This window comes from Mauremys mutica, chromosome 9 (assembly GCF_020497125.1).
Source record: "Mauremys mutica isolate MM-2020 ecotype Southern chromosome 9, ASM2049712v1, whole genome shotgun sequence".
NCBI classification, from domain to species: Eukaryota; Metazoa; Chordata; order Testudines; family Geoemydidae; genus Mauremys; species Mauremys mutica.
The window spans coordinates 4,186,921-4,206,325 of NC_059080.1; the positions used below are offsets into that span (position 1 = coordinate 4,186,921).

Genomic DNA, 19,405 nt, shown 5'->3' on the forward strand with positions numbered 1-19,405 from the left:
TTGTTTTGAAACATGGATCATCATGAAGCGTGTACACACACACACACACACACACTTACTTAAAATGGATGTCCATAACAACTGGTTCTTACAATTCAGTATTGCTAACCCCAAATGTTTAAAAAATAAATAAATCACAAGGCAGGCTACAAAAATAATGAGATTCTTTAAGTACGGTTTTCTTAAACGAAATACATTTGGGGCTCTTTCATTGCCTGCTGATTCTGAGGCTGTAAGCTCTTTAAGGTCCTGATTTTGATTGTGGCTTTTACATGCTACCATAATGCAAAAAATAATGCATTTACACAAGTTGGAATTGGCATAAGAGTTAAAGGCTACCCCCTCGACATTTACAAAGAGTGCCAGGGGATTTTTAACCGCAGCAAATGGATAGGATCTTTTGTTTCATCTCATCCAAAAGCCAGCCTCTCCCACAGTTCAGTGTCTCTAGGCAGCATATAGATCTACTGGCTGGGGGAGGGATAGCTCAGTGATTTGAGCATTGGCCTGTTAAACCCAGGGTTGTGAGTTCAATCCTTGAGGGGCCATTTAGGGAACTGGGGTAAAAATCTGCCTGGGGATTGGTCCTGCTTTGAACAGGGGGTTGGATTAGATGACTTCCTGAGGTCCCTTCCAACCCTGACGTTCTATGAGTCTATGAAAAGAGAGCATGTCATCTACTGAATCACAATAATCACTTCCTAGGTGTTCTGTACAGGCCTCTCATTCAAGTCTTGTTCAGGCCAATGCTGCTTAGCATGTGAGACGTACTGCAATGCCTGTACTGCTGAACCTGTTATCTATCCTTTGGAGAGCTTCAATTCTCCTCCTTTTCTATACCAGCGTATCCGAGAACCTGTAATTTGCTGTAAGCCTTACAGTGTGTGTGTTCTCTTCCTAACTCTAACTTGGATTGAGTGATGGGGTGCCTCTCATACTTAGTGACACTAACCTCAGAATGCATGTAGAAGCCTTCATTTCACTTGATTAAGAGTTACATAAAAATATACCATACGATATAATTTGTATATATGGCACGTGGCCTAATTACAACATTTAGCTATTGCAACCAACCAAAAGCAAATCTGTTCCTGCATAAGTGGCGAAACAGTTCGAAGCAAAGGAAAACATGGTATTTATTAGGTCTGATCAAAGAGTGACATCACTGCAAACTGTTTGCCTCCAACGTCTGAACAGGATATGTGGGGGGGGGGGGAAGAGAGGGGGGTGAAAATCTATTTGTTTTTGGCCATTATGGGACAATATTGCATTTTACATGGAGTCTGATAATTTGATAGGGGTCAAACATTTACTTTTCCTCTCCTAACTACAAGGACTGAATATAATGAAGACTCAGTGATATTTTACTCACCTGCCAAAAATAATTTTATTCGCCCCAAGCAAATGGGTGAAGGAGTTTGCAAAGTTGATGAAGAGAACCTCAAATCTCTACTAAAAATAGCAAAATATGGGACACATGAGTTTGAGTCCTAACTTCAAGATGGACTCTGGCTGCACTGACTTTTGCCCTAAACTCAAACAGTATCAAAGAGCATGTCTTCTCTAGCAACATTAAAGCGCTGCCTAGTCGCGCACCAGAGCTCTCCCAGTGCTATTAAAAAAACCCACCACACCACACACACACCCCTCCACGAGGGGAGTGGCTACCAGCCCTGGTGTACTGTTTACAGTGTCACTTTATAGCGCTGAAACTTGCAGCATTCAGGGGGGTGTTTTTTTCACACCCCCAAGCGAGAAAGTTGCAGCGCTATGAAGTGCCAGTGCAGACAAGGCCTTAAACACCTTTGGAACTCTTGAGTGTGGTTCAACCAGTCTCCCTTAACACTGTATGTAAAAAGCACAAAGAAACTTATTCTGTAACACACGCCACTGGATATTTGTAATACTGACCTGTGCTTTTTCGTGACTCACATTCAATAAATAATTTTTAATAAAAACACGCCTCTGCGTTTTAATCCCCAAAGGAGTCATGTTTAGAGCCAGAAGTTGTTAGAAGGAGAAAAAAAATCTTTGGCCCGGTTTGAATTTAAACGCTGTTAAAATGTATCAAGTATGCTGAAGTTCAAATTTTAGTCTTCAAAGTGCTCCAATACAAACAAAGACTAACACACAGAGAACATTTTCTGGGAAAACTGAAACATTCTTTGAGTTCCTTATTAGCAAAGTCATGGGGCTTGGTGGTTGACATAGCTGTATATAATGTAGCCTCTTAGGAGTACAAGAGAAATGATCCAGTGAAGAGGAGATTGATTTCAAAAACCCGACATGTCCTCTGTCCAATATCAGCAGGACTCTCTACTTTAGTTCCCATGACTGGCATTTCCTGTCTAGGAAGATTTTTCAGTTGAGTTTATACTATAGAGATTAGCTTGGTGGTTTATATTAATTTCTAATTCACTTAATCATTCTGAAAGCTCACTTCCTCCTTTCCTTCAGATTTTTTCAGAGCCTTTAAAAACACCAGATAGGTTGTATATTCAAATGCACTTGAACTGTGCATATAGCTAACATTGATCAAGAAATACTTCGGGAAGGATTTGATTCTGAAATGACACTTCTGTTAGAAACCATTAAATGTTTCCAACTGTCAATCAAATGAGCATGTAGAGGATTGTTCTGAGCCAGAAAAAAAATCTTAAGTGATGAATTCATACCAACTTGGCCTACTTATTCTCCTGCTCAAACTCATTTTATTTCTCACACTCCAAATTGACACCAGGTTTCTTTAGAATTTTTTCAAGTCTTGTTTTATCAGGGCATATGGCAGTTCAGCTCCCTAGAAACAGGCAATGATTTCCACTTGGGGGAGAATCTGAGAGATTTTGTTTCCAGCTATATCCATTAGAATGAGAAACGTCACCACAGTTAGCAGCAAATGTCTGCATATTTGCAACCTTCCAAATAGTAACAGGCGAAGAAAGGAAATGAGAGCATCCCAACACTGAAGTAGTAAATTTCCAAATACCAACCAGTCCCATTGCTCTATGACTGCCCGAGTCTCTAGCAGATAACACAGAGGTACCATGGTCTATAACACAAGACTATGGCCATGTCACTTCACCTCCCTAAAAAAGTCCTCACAATTATCATCTTGGGATATACTCAGTGACCTTAAAACAAGATGACAGCTCTGGAAAAAAAAATGGCCTTGAAATTTCAACAGATACTTGGGATGCTAAGTTGCCCATGTAAAGTTAATGGACTCCCTCACAATTAAAAGGCATTAACATGAAAAAAGATCAAAGCAACAGATGTCATATATTAAGATATGTGAATCCCTGATTAAGTGGCTAGTCCTGAAAAACAAAGGGCTCTGCAGCCAAAAATAATAAATCCCAGGCATGCTATAGTATCTGGTTACATATATATTTAGAGTGCTGGTTGCACATTAGAAATTTGGGCAGCATAAGCTGGTTTAAAGGCATTGGGGCTCATACAAGCAGCTTTGATGACACTGGACTAGTTAGATATTAATCCTGCCTCTTGTAGAAACAAGCTATTCACTGATTAACAAACTACAACATAACCTAGAGTTAACCTTGCAACCTTGAGAAAAGAAATGGCAGGTTCCTCTCTTCAATCTTGACTGTTTGCTCGGGAAAATAAATTACCACCTTTCGTTTGGGTTAGAAATTGACTTGTTCTCAAACAAAACCTACATACAAAGGATTACTTTCTCATTTTACAGCATTGTAAATGCATGTTTTACAGCTGTGGTGCAAGCAATCTGTACTCATTAAATTATCACATTGACAGACTTCCTGTGAAACGCTGTCAAATGCAAACATTTTTCATGGACAACAAATCATTCTTTGCTGCTCTCTCAGAAGGTCTGCTATTCAGTGAGATCTCGGGCTCTCTCTATCCCCCAAAGGATCTCTTTTTTTTGTAAATTAAATAAAAGAGTTTATCCCTCTCCACCTATAAATTGGCAAAAATGGAGAATACAATATTGGTGGGAATTTTAGAAGTAAAGCGGCAATGTCCCCTGTTTTCTACCCACGCTAATTGCTACAAGGGGAGAGGAAGAGTAGAATTTTACATTGCTAACTCTTACATTACTCTAACAGTCTTTTTAAGGAATAAGCCCACATCCTGTCTCAGCAATCCAGGAGCTAGTTTGCCGTCTCCCTGTGCAATGCTTTGAGAGACGGATGGGTTTCACTCTGTTTTCAGTTAAGGGAGTTACCACTTCCAACCTGCTCTTTTTATTCTTTATCCACTTCACTACAGTTCCGCTTCTGCTCCCTCAAGTGCTGTTGCGTGCATGGCTTGGGCATAGATCTGCTCTGCAATAGGGTCTTAGCCACTGGAGTAGCTCCACCAGCGCAAACATCTAATGTAGATGCACTGCACTACTGTGAACTGTGACTTGCATATGTGCAGCTTGGAACAGAGGTGAGCTGCTCTAGTGAAAACAAGTTACATCAGTGCAATGCATCTACACTGGCACTTAGCACCTGCACAGCTGTATCAGTGGCTACAGCCCTACTGGAGACAAGACATTACTTTGAAACAGTTCTTTAGACGCAATGTCACTACACACCGAAGTGGCTCGTTAGCCCAGGCAAGCGAGTTCCCAAAAGCTACAAAAGACATTGTGCATGTTCTCTTTGATTTAACTGATGTCTACAGATTTAAGGACACGTGGTGATTTGATTTCAATGTTACAACTCACTCTCTCTGGTAGCGAAACACAGCGCCAGAAAGTTTGCAGAACATAATGCTGCATGAGGCTCAAATCCTGGTATAGCTAATAGTGCCTCAAGAGGCTGCCTTGTTACCACGGCAATTGACCACGCTGAAGAGTCTGAAGGCGTTGCTGAGGGAACCACTGCTCAGCGAGGCCACGGCTGGATTGCAGCAGTTAAGCCCAAGCTGCAGGCAGCAGGAATGGGGCCTGCGCCCTGTGCCTCCCCAGCCCCCCTCCCTCGCTTGCCGGGCCCCCTGGAGTGTGCGTCGGTAGCCACTGACAAGGCCCGGGCCCAATTCATACTCTATCCCATGCTGGCCTGGGCAGCAGCAGCGCTGGCAGTGGGGTCTCTAGCTCAAAGTCCACCTGCTGCAGCTTCATTATCAAGAAGGTAATAGCTTTTTAATTAAACATTGGGCAGGGCTGGAAATAACTATTCTGCAATTTGTGCCTCACCTGTCAAAAAGGTCACGAGCTGCCATTGTTGCAAACCTACTAAAATATGAATGAACAGCAGTCCTGGTCACTACACACATATGCACTATGGCTTTTAAAACACTCACCTATAGATTTATTTCAGGCTCAATTCTTCTAGCTGCACAATTTACCTAACAAATCAACTTAGCTGTTGCCTCCTGATGCAAATACTGCTTTAAAAATTAAATAAGGTAAGATAAGATAAGATAAGATAGTGAAGCGAAAGGGTATTTGGTTTGATGGAACTGTAAGCATCACTGCCAAGCAGGCACTGATATAATGCTACCCAAACCATTGTCTGACATACCGCAGCTGTGCTGGAGGAGGCCAGCAGGGATTTGTTTGTGATGGGCAAAAGGCTGTCTTCTTTAAAAAAAAATAAAAAATAAAAATAAAATGCTTTTGCTTTTAAATAAACCATTAGAAAAGTAAGACATATCAACCCTGGATAACTAGAGAAATGTTGACATCTCAAAAGTCAATAGACTAGAAGTTTAGAAAGAGAATGGATTTACAGATTGTTTAAAACTCTGGCTTCTGTTTGTTTTTGTTAGCATCTATTTAAATTTCTGTGACTAATTTCAGTAACTAACATTTGGGGAAAGTTCTCCGAGACATCCTGAAGCAGCAGGGAAGACAAGACTTAATATTTCTGAAGTAAAAAATAAATTGTGTTTTTAAACCAGCCTTTCAAATCTGCCTTTATACACCATAAGGAAAATGTATCCATTTATTTTAAAATGTCTTTCTTCAACGAATAAGGTCCACAGATCCATTACAATGGGTATGGCAGCCCACTTGCAACTTGGGGGCAGAACCAGACCTGGCAGAAGGAAATGCCCCATCTCCTGAAGTTCCCTCCAAATGAGAACTTTCACTGCCAGGGTATTTGAAATCTACTTTCCTGAATTACAGATTGTGTTAAATATACTTGGGGCAGTGGGCATGGAGAAAACAGGATCTCCCACTGTGAGCATGCTAAATTCTACCTAAGCAATAAACTCAACTCCTTTGATGTCGTCAATTTCCACATCTATTTTTGGATGACCCATTTGTCTCCAGGGTGGGCAGTATCTGTGGATCTCATTACTGAAAGAAAGGAAGTTTTTAGGTAAGCATGGATACATATTCTTAGATCCATTACTATGGGATGGGATTTTCATTGTGATGTGCCTCCAGGGTGAGAAACAGGATTATCCTTAAAATTGGGACGTCCAAAACAAGGTAGATTATATATAAATATTAGTGCCCAGAGGAAGATGAAAGACAGACATCGAGAAGACTTCTGGCAAGACAAAGAAAGCGGCATTGGCTAAAACTGGATGACCCAGTATGCAGAATCTGGTGAACTAAAGGCCATTGAGCAGATGCTCAATACAGGAGAAAAGCCTGCTCTGCCCTGCTCTCATCAGTCCAAAGGAGGAATATTCCGGTACAATAAATTCTATTTGTTGATCTGTCTTTTGGGGTCCATGGAAGCAACAATGACTTCACCCCATGTAGTGAGGTGCACACTGGTCCCTCTGGTTTCGGCCCGTTGCCCTCTCCAACCAGTCAGGAACCCCTCAGCTTGACGCAACACCAGTGTTCTTTATTTACAGTTGTTTTCCCGCCACCACTTTCTACCTATATACAGGTTTCGCAGCCAACTTTCCCAAGTGCAGGCCTGGCCAGCAACAGACCAGAAGGCTCCCATCTCCCTCTGTGCCTGGCCTCCCTCCTACCCCCTTCCTCTGGCTTCCTCCCAGCCTTTATAGCCCTGGCTAATGAGGCTGGCAGGTGCTGCCCATGACCAGGTGGACACAGGGCTAACCAATCAGCCCCAATCCATTCCCCTTGATTGGGGCTGGAGTGGCAGGGGCTGATTAAGTGCTGGGGGCTTCAGCCCCGTGAGGTGCCAGAGCTCCTGAGAGTTAGAAAATATTTACCAGAGTTCCACTCCAGTCAGCTCCAGCTGGATTTAAGCACTGTGGCCTTCCTCCCCTGAGGAGGAATAAGCAAACCTAGGGTACATCTACATGTACAGCACCACGTAGAGTACAGACCTATTTACCACTGTAAATGCCCCTCTCTGTGTGTTAGCTGAACCTCCAGGGTGTGTACTCTACACATCCAAGCAGTGCCTCGCATTTTCAGCCATGAAGCGTCCCACTGCTGGAGCCTTTCATCACAGTACATGCTACACACTGCAGGGTGTGAACACTGCCTGCCTTTCCCTGCGGCGCGTAGCTACCTGTGTAGCGCCTGTCCGATAGGCACAGCCCTAGGGCAGTGGTCCCCAACCTCTTCTGGGTGGCGGGTGCCGGACGACGAGCCACCGAGGACCGTGGCTGGCGGACAAGCATCCGCCGAAATGCCACCGAGAAGCGACACCTTCAAGAGATACCACTGCCGAAATGTCACCGAAGTAGCGTCATCAAGCGGCGTCGCCGCAAAAACGCTGCCGAAAATCAGCAGCATTTCAGCGACGGCGCCTCTTGGTGATGCTGCTTTTCGGCGGCATTTTGGCAGCAACGCCTCTTGATGACACTGCTTTTCGGCAGCATTTCGGGGGATGCTTGTCCTGCCGGCCAGGACACGGGCGCACATAGATGCCCCACGGGCACTGCGTTGGGGAACCACTGCCCTAGGGGAATCAGCACCTCTACAGCCTGGTCTGTTCTCCATAGATCTGCCATGCTACACCCGGGGCTGGCCAAGAGAGCCAGAAAAAAACTGGTAGGAACCTTCAGAAGGAAGGGCATTCCCCACCTCTAATGACTGACAGCTCCGGATCTGCCCCTAAGCTGTTAGCAGGCCAAATTACTCATCATAATGGATTTGTGGATCTTAATATAAAAAAGAAACCCCCCATCTTATGGAAAATCCTTTGCAGGTCGTTGTTAATTAGACTACTCCAAATTCTGATGAACCACTGCTTTGGAATAGTTCTGACCTACAAAATCAATATTTTATTTAAGCAGTGTGTTCTGGGTCCACCTGCTACACTGGAATATTTTTTTTTAAAGTTATGTTTGATTTAACCACTTACAAGGAAAAGATGATGCAGTGGGATCTACTATCTGTCTAAAGCCATGTGGGAAAAAGCTGTGCTCCCAATGGTATCTCGGGCTGACAAATTACCCCACACCACTCCTCTATGTGACCAAGGCAGAATCTAGACTAAACCTGCATCTGAAAACCACTTCACATTGCAACACTTCTGGCATGGGAAGTCACACACTGCTCTGTGGTTCTGTGAAAGAGCTGCTGATAGGTAAAATGTACATGTTAAGGACCAATCTTCTGCTATGAATACTTAGTGGTTGTCAGTTTCAGCTACTGCTAACTTTTAAACATCCTTTCCTTTCCGAAGGCCTGTTAAAGCCTATTGCTGAATCCAAGCACCAAAAACACAAGCAGTCCAGTTTTACACAATTTCCTCATGCGAGTTATCCCCTTGACATCAAGGGGACTAACTCAAGCAGGTATAGATTTGCAGAATTGACCCAAAGGAGAGAGAAATAGTGCTCAGAAGGGCTCACTCAAATGGACTGGTATGACACAACAGTAGAAGGAAAACAGAAGAATTGACATCCTTCCAGTGAGAGAGTTTAAATGGGACAGATCCAGTTCCCCAAAAAAGGATTTTCTTCTTCTTAAAAAGCCCTATTTATAGCCTAGGAACTTAAGAGTGCAATACAGAATCAAACGTTTTGCCCCCAATGTTCTAATCATCAGGAATAAATCTGTTACGGAAACCATCTTCTATTTCAGTTATAGGAGCCTACCTCTGCATGGCAGAGAGTAGTTCTTGCATTTGAACCACACTTTCCAGGCAAGGAGTTCAAAGCACTTTAAAATCCATTAATGAATTAGATTTCACCACACCTGAGGAAGGTCTTACCTCCATTTTATGTAGGGGAAATTGAGGCACCAAAAGTGAAGCGTCTTGCCCAAGGTCACAGAGGGACTGATAAGCATCTGTGGGGAGGGTGTGGGCAAGTTCGTTCATTGGTTGTGTGCTTTGTTCAACTTGTGTTACTCCAAAGAAGGACAAAAAGCCAACACACTGCACTTCTATATTTGCAAAGACCTTTGAATATGTTGAGTTTTATATACACCAGATACTATGGATTGTGTGTTTTAGGGCCATGTTTTCAACTGGTCTTCTTTGCATGTTCAAGTTAATTGTGTAAAGAAATACAAGCAAGACATGTAATTAACCAATGCACATTAAAAAATAGGGCTTGAGCATGCAAAGTGGATGCACTCCATTTTTATGGGCACAATTAATGAACACTTTAGACAATTGGGCACCGAGTGCTTAGGGTGTATTTTTAACATGCTGTACCAAGTACCATGTATTAAGGATGTAATGTCATCGCTAAACCCTTAATTTTCTGGCTTTTATGGGTGATTATATTTTCTACTCTGTATAGAATAGCATTGCCACATATTTTTAATATATACAGACAAACTGTGCTCTCATTTTGTGTGTGTGTGTGTGTGTGTGTGTGTGTGTGTGTGTGTGTGTGTGTGTGTGTGTGTGTAAGATGAAGCATGGATTTTCAAATGCACTCTCTTCGCCTAACAGCTCCCACGGAAGTCACCCTTATGTTCTATTTTACTGCTAAGGGTTTTTTATTATTTTATTTTTTAACCACACGATGTCTTTGTGCTGTTCTCAAAGGTGCATTTGGGGATCAGGCTCCACCCTGCAGCTGGTTCTACAATATGAAATAACGATGCAGAGTTTGAGCCAGACAGATAAAAGGAATTTGGAGAAAAGACACAAACCCTCCACAGCTCTGGTTTCATCTCTTAAGCAAACAATCCACAGCTATGCCACATTCTAACCTTCCTCAAAAAAAAGCCTCATTTCTTCTAATATGCATTCACTTCCTTTATTGCATCTACCACATTTGTAATTTCCACCAGGGACAAAACAAACTGTAGTTTAATGACCTTTTGCCAAAAGTGTTGAGAATGTGATGAATACATAGTGTTAACACATTTATTGAATATGAAGTCGGGAAGGGAGGGCAGGGCAGAGAGCTGTTTCTCTGTCCCGTTTTCAAACATGTGTTAGCACTTACCAACACGGGAAGAGCTCTTCCACATAGTTTGAAGAAATTTAGGCTTAAATCATACCAGTATCACAGCAACAGCCCTCGTGACGGGCAAACCTCAAAGAGCAGGGAGGCGGAGTTTAGAAAAGCACCCAGAAGTTCACTTAATTATCGAAAGGTCACAGGGCAATGAAAATTGTGCTAGAAACCTCCTAAGGAAGGGCCCTCATGAGATTACTGGCACTTCCTGTTTCTGGTGGGTCCAGCGTTTGAGTACATCTGCCTCCAGCTGAAACCCGAGCGAGCACAGAAGAGCTGAAGAGCAGTTCACAATTACAAGGGTCAAGCAAGACCCAGCTCGTTGAAGGTTTGGTGGAAAAGGAGGAGAAAGCACAGAGCTGAGTTACATGGGGCTGCTATCTACAGCAACATCCTGATTTGAGGAGCAATTGTGCCGCAGCAGTTGCTGGGATGAGAACATGATGGGATTAAACATTGGGCCTTAACGTCATGAGAGGAGTACCAGTGAAAGTGCTGCGGTGGGGGGAGGGAGGTTAACTCCACTCCAGATCTGTCTCCTTCTGTCCAAACAACAATCTAAACCTGCCTCTCCAGTCAGCTTCAGGGCAACGCAGCTGAAACAGAGCTCTTAACACCCACTTCCCACGACTGACCATCCTCTCTCAATCACTCTTGGCAACACCAACACTGAGCTGCTCACTCAGGCCAGTAACCCAGGCCTTCTCTTCAACTCCGACCTCTCTTCTCTAGCTCCTCCCATCCCCGCTGTAGCTAAATCTTTCAGATTCTTTCCACGCATTATCTCTGGACTTTTCTACTCAGTCACACAGCTAACACTCAGCCAGGTTCTCCTCTTGCAACTCCATCACTGCAACATCCTTTTCTCCAGCCTTGACAAATGCCAGCCTACCCCACTCTCAGCCGTTCAGAATGCTGCTGCAAAGATCCTTCTTCTGGCCCATCGTCTGAAGCCCCTCTCTTTTCCTTCCTCCACTGGCTCTATCAAATCAAACGTAAGCTCCATGTCTGCACTTCTGCCGCCCTTCAGAGCCTATCCCTCACCCTACTGATCATCTCTCATTCAGTATCGAGACGAGGACTCCGGCCTCCAATTGACCCGTGAGGCCAGCTTCCATCATCCACTTGTTATAGTTTCAAACAAGCCCCTTTGTACTTTCTCCCTGGATGCCCCATACTTGGCAGGAACTCCCCGTACACATCCACAAAGCGAACTCATTATCCACCTTCAAATCCGTCCTCAAAACTGTCCTTTGCTAGGACTCCTACAGAAAATTAGACAACAGTTAGGCAGCTGGTATGCAGACACCATGCTGCCAGTCATGCTGACCAATATGGCTTCCTTATACGCCCCCCCCACCAACTGGCAGCCTAGCCATCTTGCTGCCTCTTGTGTTGTACTTAGATCGTTAGCAATTTGGGCAGGGACCTTCATTTAGTTGTGTTTACACAGCACCTTGCACAATAGGGTTCTGGTTCCTGCCTGGGGCTTCTAGGAGTTAATAAGGGATGGATTATTAAGCCACTGAGTTCACAAGCTCTCCGTGGGATTTGTTCAACCAACATGCAGGGATGCTGATTCCAGTATAGGCAACATACTTGTGTGCATAACTATTACCAAATTCTAGCCTTGTTTCTTCTGAGAAAAGGAGGGGTGGGGGGCGGCAGAAAGAAAGGAAAGTTAATTTTAAACAGGCAAACAATGACTCATTGACTGGCTTGTATCAATCAGTAACTAAAAAACCTCACATTTCCCAGTGTGTGTAAGACTGCTGCCCACATGTTTCAAACAACAAAAATAGGTAAAAGCTATGTGATGTGAAGAGCAGGTAATTCTATTACTTGGAGGGAAATAAAGACAGGGTGAGATTGTTCAAAGCCCCACACAGAAGTTAGCTGTGGCTAAATCCCCAGCATATGACATGACATTCACAACCATATTTTTCTCCCTGTGGACAGGACATTCATTTTGCCCTTGGAGATGATACTGTGTAGCGACTATCTCAGTCCCTAACACCACAGAGCCAGGATCCCCTTCACTCTCAGAAAGGATTCACTCACCGCAGGGAATGATTTGGCACCAAACAAATTCAGAAAAGACCACAATGTCCCTCTAAAGCACAAATGTTTTGGTTCTTTTTAAATAACCTCAGATGGGGAGAAGATAGTGAGAAATGTATTGAAAATAAATATAAGCTAGACTTAGAAACAGGGAAAACAAAGAAGGAAAACAATTTTCATTCATGAAGCATGTAAATGTAGGAGAAAAGCATCTCCCTCAGGTATGTAGGAACCTTAGCCAAAAGACGCTTTTGAAAAATTCCACTAAGTCTAAGCAGTTTTGGGGTCCTATGAACTCCTATGTGACTGTGAAAATCCCACCCTCAATACTTACAGGTCCAAACTGAAGTCCTAAAGACAATTCCACAGTAGGAGACGGCTGCCTAGGTTAATGAAAGTCTGAGGGATCTAGGCCTTTTTCTATCCTGGTTGCTAGGGCATGAGATGCCACCTTCTTTTTGAAAGAGAAGAAAGATGGACACCTGCCTTCATCAGGACAAAACAGAAGGCAGGGCTACATGTGTTCAGGGTTTGAAGAGAGACAAGCCACATACTTCATTTTCTAATGCTATATTATTAGTACATTCCCATACCCTTTCTATTCCCTTAGACACGTAACTGAGTGATAAAAGTAGCACTCTCCCCAAACAAACAGAATTACCGCAAAGACCTACAGTAGCCTGTTCTTATACACTGAGGACTAATGACCCATTTTTTCTCTATCTTTGGGATTTACTGTTCTCTAGCTCCCGAGACTTGCTATAGAGGAAGGAGTCCAGTCAGACTTACCCTTATTTTTTGGGGGGGCCCTGCGAAACAACTTTTCTTTCCCTATCTCCTCTTAACTAGAACAGTTTCTCATACAATGATGCACAGGGACAGACATAGGATTTCTAGGAGCTGATTGTTTTGGAAACCTTAATTGGCATTAGTTAAAAAGCCAGTTGAGAGACACTGGGAGACTGGAACTAAAGCTAGCATACTGCTAGTTTGGCAGATCCTGCACCTCTTGCTTGTGCCATTAGACCCACTGACACTTATAGGGGTCACACGCACAAGTAAGGATTTGCGGGATTCAGCCTTGGATCTCTGATACTGCAGCCAGAGCTGTCAATCAAAGTTCAATTGTCTGATACGACATTCATGTCCCAAAAGGAGAATTACTTTGGCAAGGGAAAGAGGCCTGATTGGTATGCACACTCTCTGGTTACTCCTAGGAAGGGAGGCTGGAACATAGTTGGAATAGTGGCAAAGGAATCTACCCCATTTTACTTTAGTGGATGGAGAGTTAATAATTAGGGGCTTCAGTCCCCAAAAGGAATTTTTACTTCTTGGTTCAGATTCTGCTCACGGAAGAGGTCCTATAAACTCCGGCTGATGATTAATGGGTTGTAGTTCTCCAGCCTGAAAGCAAGAGCTTAACAGCTCGCTCCTGGAAAACTCTCCATTTTGCAGAGATTTTTCTCTCAGAAAATTTGCAATTTGAGAATCTCTGACAGAGGCATATGCTCCCCCTTCCTTTGGGGCCCTGTTTCCAGTTTACCTAGGAGAACTACCATGGAACCCCGGCCCTTGTTTGGTTTGTGTTTCTTTGTCTTCCCAGAGTAGCCTGAGGGTCAGGAATAACCCTCAGCATTCTCTGGCCTAATAGGGAATGCACAACCGACATGGCCTACTCCTTCTATCTCCCAGTGGATAATGAGCTATGCCCTGTACTATCACTTATGTGGGTACTAGATCCTTGAAATTACCAAAGTAGCTGAAATAACTGTGCACCACCATAGAAACTCCCAACTTCTGCAGAAATCCTCAACTGACTCCTCAGATACTGCAACTCTGCCCTCAGGAATGGGGTTTCCTCCCCTATGGCCAGTTCGGCTACCAGAGAACGCAGTCTGCAATTTTTCCAGGGGGCTTCATGACAGAAAAATATGCCTCCAAGTCACTAAATAGCTTGAATGACCTTTAGCAAGAAGAAAAGAAACAATCCTCAGTAAAATAAATTATCTAGCTAAGAGACTTGAAAAGTAAGGCTGTAATGACTGTTAGATTGCTGGATCCCCCTGGCTCCCAGCTGGCGCTCTTCCCGCCAAGTCTTCGAACTTGAAAGGGGCGTGAGGCACCTGAGAATTCTCAGCTGCGAGCCGACATCTCCGCTTGCACTTCAGAGTTAGCGTTACTGTGACCACTGGGAGGAGTCCATTTGCTTGGTTTCAGCCCTCAAAGGGTTTTGTTTTACTCTTTTCATATTTGTTTTATCTTAAATGTTAATGGAAAGCTTGGGGCGGGGGCGGCCGGAAGGAGACCTTCTCAACATTTAATAGCTTTCCAGATGCCGGCTTGTGCTGGGCAGTTCTATAGAAATTATTGTGTCTCTTGGGCATTGGACTCGCCCAATCTACTGCCAATCCAGCCTGTGAATTGATCATTTCATGTTTGCCCTGATGTGTGTATTATCTGAATGCAGCATCTGAAGCTCAGCAGAGATCTGAGTTTTGATTTCCCATTATATATCATGGCGAAGGCTAAGACAAGAGGCAATCATTTAACTGCACTAACAACACTTGTAAGGGAAATCATTAGCTGCCTATTGAACTCACTATATTTAATATGATTTACTTGTATTGTTGCAGCACCCAGATGCCCCAATCATGATCAGGGCCCCATTGTGCTCAGCTAGGTCCCTGCCCTGAGCATCTTACAAATGACAAACAGACCAAGAAATCTTTCTATCAGGGCAGTTCAGAACTGGACTAGGCTTCCAAGGGAGGCTGTAGAATCCCCATCACTGGAGGTTTTTAAGAACAGGTTGGACAAACGTTTGTCAGGGATGGTCTAAGTCTCCTCCAAGAAATGTATACAGCAAAACAAGCCTCATCTAAGGAACAACAGTGGAGGAAGAATAATTCATGTGAGGCCACCATCCCATATAAGCATTTCCCACCCCATCCTCATTCTCACAAAAGACTGGACCATTTTTGCTCCAGTCCTGCCTTCATCCCCCTCAAATATTTATCTTTGAGAAGAGACCAAAGCATGGAAAATTTCAGCCTGAAAGATGGAAACTTACGAAAGCTGTAAGCAACTGAAAGCAAGGTTAAATGCTTTATGCAACCTCAAATCACAGCAATTACTGTTGCTGCTGCTGTGATTCATAGACTTTAAGGCCAGAAGGGACCACTAATCATCTAGTCTGACTTCCAGCATAACAGAATCTCACCCAATAATTTCTGCATCAAGATGGTAAAGCTTGTCTGAGGCACAGCATATATTTTAGCAAGGCATCCAGTCTTGACTGTACAGACTTCCAGAGATAGGGAATCCATTGCCCCACTAGATTAAGTTGTTCTGGTGGTTAATTATCCCCACTTTTCAAAATATGTACCTTATTTCTATGTTTTATTATGTGCAGAAGTGTTGTTAAAGTGATTTATATTACAAAAGAAATGGCCTGTGGGGAACATAGATAGTCACGCTGTCACGTTATACGAGCATGTTTAAATAGGAGATAAAGATATTCAGTTATAAGATCTCCATGTTCTCCCCCCCCTGAAAATTCAGAGTTTACACAGCTCAATCCCAATTTATAATGTAGATTACAAGGAGCTGAAGTAACTTCTGGTTGGTCATTTACAGATACTAGACATCAGAAGTTTGTTTTGTTTTCCTGACTAAGAAAGATACAGATAGTGTATGAAACCACTCCCTGACGTGTGTCACTCTGGTGCCAGATCAATGCAATTCTGATGATCAGACTGTCATTCCAAGCACGTATAGTATCAGAGTGTCAGTTTAACAGAAAAATTCCAACAGCCACCATACATTTCATCCTCCATCTCAAGGACACTGCTGCTTCTTGCTACTTACATTTCATTATGGCAACTGTTACAAAGGTCAAAAACACGGCAGTACTTTACATTCGTTGGTCTCTTTTTTCAAACTTGAATGTCAAGGCTAACAGATTAGCAGCTTGACCCACAATGGTTTTTCCAAAGACCCGAAAGGGTTTGAGTCAAGGACACAGACAGCCGTTCCAAACAAGAAAGCTGCTGCTCACTACTACGAGCCCTTCGGCATAGCTGACTGGAAATGCTTGTTCCACAGATGTGACCTGGGAGCTAGTTTTGTTATGGGAATCTAGAATCTTTGCAGTAACCCACTTGCCTCCTCAATCAATAGAACTGCTGTTATCCGGATTATTTTACACTTGGCACAGGAAGATGCAAGGTTTGTTTTCTGTCAACCTTATTTTCATTTGAATTAGTTGACCTCTAGCAATTTCTATGAGGCAGCCTAAAGGAATTCCTACATAATCAAAATAAGAGCAAGGACCCATGGCAAGAACACCAAACTTCAGCAAGGGAGACCCTGCTTTTCAAATCTTACCCTACACCACAGACAGTACATATCTTTGGGCCAGGATTTGTTCATTTTGGGTTCTGGGCCAATTACGTCAAATCTGAGAACATGGGAATTCCAACCAAGTTTGAATGACAAGAAATGTTCAGTTTTCCTTTTCAAATGGATTTTATTGGTTTTACTTATTTAGGCCAACATCTGTTAAAAAGGGCACTAAAGTTAAGCATTACAAGGTCATAATTCAGGCAGGTAAGTGGTTGCAAGCTGCTGGCTGCTCAGCAAATTTTGAAAAATCAATCCATTCAGTTAGGCCAGGGGCGGGCAAACTTTTTCACCTGAGGGCTGCATCCGGTTTCCAAAATTGTATGGAGGGCCGGTTAACGGAGGCTGTACCTCCCCAAACAGCCACCTATCCAACCCCTCCTGCTTCTCGTCCCCTGACGGCCCCTCCGGGACTCCTGCCCCATCCAATCCCCCCTGTTCCCTGTCCCCTGACTGCCCCCCGCCACCTCATCCAATCCCTCCTCTCATTCCTGACTGCCCCCCCAGGGACCCCTGCCCTCATTCAACCCTCCTGTTCCCCACCCTCTAACTGCCCCGAACCCGATCCACACCCCCTGACCACCACCCCGAACTCCCCTACTCTCTATCCAACCCCCACTGCCCCTGCCCCCTGGGGCGAGCCTCCCGGACCAGGAGCTCAGGGGCTGGGCAGGAGGGTCCCGCGGGCCGGATGTGGCCTGCAGGCCGTAGTTTGCCCACCTCTGAGTTAGGCCTTAAGTATGGGCTATGGGGCTCCTTTTTAGTCAGCCAGGTTTGAGAGACTTGGCCTTAGATTTTAGCACAGTTTCCTATCATTTACTGTACAGCAAATGTTTCTTCATCCATCACTGAAAGAGTTAAGGATGATCCATCTCCTACAACAGTTCTTCCCCTGCTTCGTTATCAGCTCAAGTTCACATAGTTAAGAAGGATGATTCTTCTTCTTAGACCCTTAATTATCCTGAAGGTTAAAACTTCAGCAGGCATAAAATAAGGACTCTTGTTTAAGCACGTTCTCTTGTACTAAAGTTCGTACTTTGAAGATTCCAACTATATTAATTTTTTCTAAAGAGCACTGCAGCACCTCACATCATAAAAACAGGCAGATACACCTAACTGTGCTCCTGACAATAGGTGTGCCTGCACCAGATTATATGATAAATTGCATATGCACATATGTTTTCAGCTACAACACTGTTTTACAAAAAGTCTCATCAGTCATCTGAGGTGAAGCCGATGCTATTCCTCTGTTCCCTTTTTAGAGGCTTATCTATGGACTGGATTCTGTTTCATGTCTGGTCCTGCATTTAGTAAGTCTGCAAGTCTAGACACTTCGGTTGTGTGTTTATCACTCCCTCTGTGCAGCATCAGGTAGAGAGAGAAGACAGTGGAAACCTCAAATGAGGTTATATGAGGAAAATGTTTAGCTAGAGCCCATTTGTGCAATTTCACTTCGACTTTCTGACAATTTTAACGCCCCTTAACTTTTTTAAATCATCCAAGTTCTGGTGTATTTTGAAAGCAAGGTGCTCCTGCCTCTTTAGTGTTTTAGAAGTACACACTCCCTTATATCTTTAATAAGTAGAAATATGTAAGTTAAATAAAAACGGTACCGTTCCAAGTTCTGAGCAGACATACAAGATATTCACAGAAAAATCCATGCACATTGGAAGAGTGATTGAATGAAAGTCCTGGAAAAAAGTTCTGAGGAACTTCAAAATAAGTGGAATCAGCATTTAGGGATACCCTGCTCCAAAGAATAAACAAAACCCAGTGGAATAAAATTTGATATTATAAAACAAAAACACTCAACCGATCTCCGTCTAACCCATCAGAAGATTATTGTTTGCATGATTTGGGCTCCAGCTTGTGTGTCCAAAGCAGACATTAGAGATACAAGTGTCGGAGCCAGAGGATCCCCCAGCTGTATTATCCAAACATCCTGGGAGAGGCCCAAGGGGCTTCTCCTGGGCTCCAACCAGAGTGGGGCTCGCCAACGTAAAGCTCTCTCACAAGAAAGCTGGCTCCTAATGAGTCTGACGAGTAGAAAGCTCTTATATTACAGTTCAGTAGATTAACTGGCACGGCAGCTAGCAGCAAATTCCACACATTTGAGGCTATTTGAACCTCTTCTGTGGATTGTTTGATCGACACAAGACAACGGAACAGCGACGCACCCAGGAATTCTATTGGCGAGCCTCAGTGAAGTGGGCTGGGACAGGTGTAGATTGATTTCTTTGATGTACAAGAGTTTTCTTGCTCTGGATGGTATTTCCTCCATTTGACACACAATACCTGAAGTGACGTCTTTCTTTTGTGTCCCATGACTTTTATCTGCCCCTACTTACATCAGTCGGAAGAGACACTACACCGCATTTCATGCGGACTATAATACAAATGACAACTCCCACACAGGAACACTTATTATCGAACGCTGCCATTTAGTGTCAGTTTGGCAGCAATTTCAGTTCTTCCCCAGCTTCCTTATCGACTCAAGTTCACATAGTTAAGATGGGTGATTATTCTATTAGATCCTTAATTATACTGAAGGTTAAAACATCAGTGGGCACAAAATAAGGACCCAATTCATTTCACCTGTGACCCACCTCATACTTGAATCCAGGTCTCCATATGTAGTAGTGTTTTTTACTCACTGCTCTGC

At 43.6% G+C, this 19,405-nt stretch overlaps 1 protein-coding gene across 1 annotated transcript in view; it reads right to left on the reverse strand.

Annotated features, from left to right (window-relative positions):
• The window catches only part of GPC4 (glypican 4), a 107,565-nt gene that overhangs the window by 34,770 nt on the left and 53,390 nt on the right, over positions 1-19,405 (reverse strand). The window lies entirely within an intron of this gene.